Source organism: Malania oleifera, unplaced genomic scaffold (assembly GCF_029873635.1).
Source record: "Malania oleifera isolate guangnan ecotype guangnan unplaced genomic scaffold, ASM2987363v1 ctg436, whole genome shotgun sequence".
Classification (NCBI taxonomy): Eukaryota; Viridiplantae; Streptophyta; class Magnoliopsida; order Santalales; family Ximeniaceae; genus Malania; species Malania oleifera.
In genome coordinates, this window is record NW_026651974.1 from 126,214 (window position 1) to 131,038 (window position 4,825).

At 37.6% G+C, this 4,825-nt stretch overlaps 1 pseudogene; it reads right to left on the reverse strand.

The window, feature by feature from the left end:
* Positions 1–251: 251 nt before the first annotated feature.
* Positions 252–4,235, reverse strand: LOC131147185 (probable arabinosyltransferase ARAD1; annotated as a pseudogene).
* Between the last annotated feature and the right edge of the window lie 590 nt (positions 4,236–4,825).

Below are 4,825 nucleotides of genomic sequence, written 5' to 3' on the forward strand. Positions count from 1 at the left end.
TTTGCCCATCATATCTTCTATTGCATGCCTTACTGAGTTACCCACGCCCACGCTAATTTCATTGACTTTGAAAGTCTTATGGTAAGGTATGATTAACTATGACCCCCTCCCCCCTTTTTGAATTTGATCCATTTGCAAGTTTAAAAACATGGGAAAAAAAAATGAACTTTTTGATTTGGTTGTCAAAGAAAGTAAACAAAAAACAAAATTATTACTATATTAATGAAACAATCTTTTGTTTTGTTCCATGATTTTATGCCAGCCCTTAATGCAAAGATCCTCAATTTATATATGCTAGAGAGGAGCTTTACCTAGACAGCTGAGTGCCTCAATTCGTTCTTTTCCTTTCATTTTTTCCATGTTTACAAACAAAATCATCACAATTTTACAATCAAAATCTGCTGTGAGGATTTGAGTCCTCACATTTCTTGATCAGCAGAACTTGTGGTCCCTCGCATCAAAAGCTATAAAAACTGTGAAACCTTGGAGAATTATTACTTTTCTCATCGCCAAAAATTCTTTTGAGTCGGTATCGCTCTTAGGCTTCTTTCTCTGCCAACAAGAGAACGAGCAAATCGCCCAGACTTATGTAACTTCTGTCTAACAGCGGGTATTTTACGGGCCACAGCCTGCCATATCATTTGGACAGCATCACCCTCCTTTGATGGATACTGATACTCAAAGAAAATTTCAACCTCTTTCAACCTTTCCCACATTCGAGTCCACTCATCCCTCCCAATACTCCTAATAAGGTTTACAATGAATTTTTCTTTGACAGCATCCGAAGTCCGAATAAATAAGCAAAATTCAGAGTAATCAAGGACATCCTCATATGGGAGCTCAATCTCATCACTGATGATGACAGGGACGCAGTGGCTGGCAATGGCATCAAAGAGTCGGTTTGATGAGGGAGTGTCACCAGCTATGTTGAGACAGAATTTGGAGGAGTGCATTCCTTCAGAGGCTTTCCTGATCCCATCCCCCTGAACACTTCCAAATTGAAAATGCACGTCTTTCTCATCCTTCAGAAGATAGAATAATTCTTGCCGAACAAAGCCACCCTAAAAACCAAAAGCCACAAGTAAAGAACCAGTACATTTCTATACAACAGATACACCTAATGCAATAGGAAACAAAACAATAACTGAAAGTTACAAAAAATAAAAAGTAAATATGTGATCGACTTATAGTGGACCCTGCAATACACTAAATCACAAACATGATGAAAAATAAAGGTTCCCAGTCAGATGGTATTTGTGAGGGAACATAAAGCATGTCATAACATTACACAAATCATATAAAAATGGGTGCTATTAACTTTTTATTATTATTTCTATGAAGTGCTTTTTCAGGAACAATAAACATCAAATTGACCTTTGGAACACAAAGGTCAATCTAACAAGGAAAAAATTATCACATTCTCTCAAAATTACAAACTGCATAACCAGAATGGAAATCTTTCAATCAAAGAAATGCTTCAGTATTGCAGATGAGGGAGAAAGCTTAAGAGAGTGTATTTTGTCTAATTACAAACTGAGGTGTCATCTTTTGTTAGGGTTGAATGGGCTAGTATCAAGCTTTACTGCCTTCTTCTGAAAAAGTTCAAGTCTGATATATGTTGGTGCTTGGAGAAATCATCAATAAGATCAGGTGTCCAAACATTTCTGTTGTCACTCCTATTATATTTCTCTGTGCGTGCATGTGAGTGTATGATATATTATTCTTTGACAAGTTTGCTAAAATGTCTCAATCAAATGCCTAAAGAAAACAGAAAGCAGACCCAAAGGTCTTAAGAAATTCAACATGTCAAATACCGAAAGTGTTCGAGGTGCAAAGGGCAGGACAAAAGCCAAGTCCGCTGGAAATTTAACTTGATGATTTTTTAACTGGGAAGAAACGAAGCAAGGCAGCAGAATTCTCTCTACAGACCCATGTGGACTTCTTTCCAAGAGCAGCAAAGTATTTGGGTAAGATACTCAGACAACAATTCAATTGCCAAATGAACTGCATTGAGAGAGGGAATGAGACTGGCTCAAGACTCAATTCTATAACCATGGAACAAAACTCGATATCTATAGTTCGTACCCTATAGAATAATGGGAATAATGCACAATTTGATAAATAGTCAGACATGTCTTTGGGATTGGGCCTAATTTGATCCAATTGTGCTGTCACCAACGTTATGGTCTACCTTATGATATTACAAGAGCACAGAACTCGTCTCCAGAAGTTTGTAATGGGAATCCTTCTTCACTCCTAAATAGATTTCTAAAACGAGAGTTCTGAGCGTGATATTAAGACCTTATCTACATTCTAGAGACAACAGTAATGACAGAAAAGAAAACCAGCAAAGTGAATGCATTTCTCACAGCAAGGCAAACAAGAAAAAGTAATACTGGCCTTGATATCGTAGCATGCTTTAATAGCATAAGGATCAATTCTAGTCATCAAAAAAATAAATACTGGCAAAACAAAACAAAAGAAGAAAAATACAGCTGAAAAATTAGGGATAGAAGGACACTTACATCTTTTCTATATATGGCTCCTTGGAAGTATAGCAAAGTCGGACGGCTATCAAAGCTAGATAAATCGTTGGCAAAGGTTTTGATCACATGTTTGTAAGGCGCAATCACATCTTTCTCAACATTTGCTATGTTCGTGGGATATCTCCCAAAATCTGCAAGTATGAACATTGCAGGCCACAGCTTCACCCTAGCATCTAACAAGCTGTTTGGATGATGAGCCACAATTAAATGGTCACGTCCCCCTGACCTCTTCCACTCATCTTGAGCTGTCAAGAAACTGACGAGCTTCTCTTGCAGTAACTTGTCCCTGCCCTTCTTTTGGTGTGGGTGTACCTTGGAATATCGATTATAGCTCAGTGAGGAAAAGAAGGGGACAAATATAACATCTGCTTCACTCGAGTTCTTTACTCTTACAGCACTGCGTGTACCTATATGGTCAGCAAATTCCGAAGCAAGAAGATCTAGTGTAAGCCAATATTCTATACTATGTTGCAAGTTTAACCCACCAGGATATTCAGGAATTCTGGTTCGAAGATCAGGCCAAACATTTCTCCCTTTGGCTTTCCAATCTAAGAGCTCAAAATGAAACACAGGGGGTAAATCGTACATGAAGACCTTAAGGACTGCTTTTTCTGGATTGCAATTCACAGAATCTTTTTCCCTGGGCACTTCTTCTTCTTCGGCCACAAGCGTGGAAGGAAATGAAACTGAGGAGTCATCGCTGTTCTGGGGTTCAGCATTTCCATTATCGGTCGGTTGTAAAGAGGTTAGAACTGGGTAATAAAGTATGGTCAATGAAGCTAGGACGGTCCGTGGAACGCAACACAAAGAACCAAGATAATATGAAAACAATGGATGTAACTGAAAATAGGCAAAATAAAGATTTCTGGGAGATAACCCCATGGGATTGGGAATTCCTCTCGACCATTCTAATTCGAACTCCAAGGTCAACAATACACCACAAGAAATATCATATCTTTATCTGAAGCAGATAATAGACAGTACTGGGGACACGGAACAGGAAAAAACACAGAGAAAAGGTGAAGAAGAGAGAATCAAATTCAGATTAGTCCATGAATGCGCATAAACGGGACATGGGCAGGGCCAGAGACCATTCATTGGCCAGGGCATTAGCAGAAATTCCTCGCGCAAAACAGATTAACCACGGTATGCAATCCACAGAACAGTACCCAAGAGGGTGCAAGAATCATAGACTCCAATGCCAGAAAATACTGACTCGAAAGTAGAAAATAGGTTCAGAGTGGTATTAGAAATCCAGATATCTTACATCAGATCTCTTCATGAGTCGTGCTTTTTTTCTCTCTCTCCCCGCATTGTCAATGAAGAAAAGAACTTCGAAAAAAAAAATCCTCAAAAGAATGAGAATATTAAAACGGGAAAGAAAGAAAACCCAGATGAAATCAAATATAATCTGAACAATCCACGGAATCAGAAGCAGAAAGAAAACCCAGAAAACAACAAGGAAAACGTGTGGAAGTGGAACTGAATGAATGTGGGAACATTTGGCGAATTGGGTTAGGGGAAAGAGCCGTTACTTCATCAGAGATATTACGAGTCGTGCCGCGGAGGTTGGAGAAGGACGAAAACCAAATTGATTGAACTCAGATTCTCTTCCCCTCTGGGCGTTGCGCAGGAGTTTGAAGGGGGGGCGTGGGAACCGGTACACTCATCAGAAGAACCGAGCCCGCTTCTTTTGGGAGAGGGCCAGGGATGCATCGCCACTTAGAGATAGATTATAACTTTAAAAAAAGAATTTTCTCAGTGTTAACGGAAATGAATAATACCCGCCGGCGTGATTTGGGCCGTGTCTGGACTTTGTCTCCCCTCTACAAAAACAATTGGAGCTGTAAAAATAATTTCACCATGTTTCCGTGTTAAAAATTAAACAGGCACTAAAAAAAGAATTATTTATTTATACAATAGTAATAGGATACCTAGAGTTTTCATATATTGTTATAGCTTTTTCTTATTTATTGGTGTTTTTAGAGATTGGAATATTTTAGGTTAATAATAGTAGAAATTAAAGAGGGGAAATCCTCTTCATAATATGTTTTATTTGTTTAAATAATTAATTAATAACTTTAGCATTTTCTTACTTAAATATATTTTCGAATTGAATTAAATTTGTTTCTCATGTCTTCGACATTGACTATTATGAAAATTATTTTAAATAATTGGACAAAGTACAATTTTTAAGTTATTATTTTAAATTTTAATTTTATTAAAATATTGTAGAATGTTATAAAATAAAAACTTACGAAAGAAAAAGTAACTAAAAT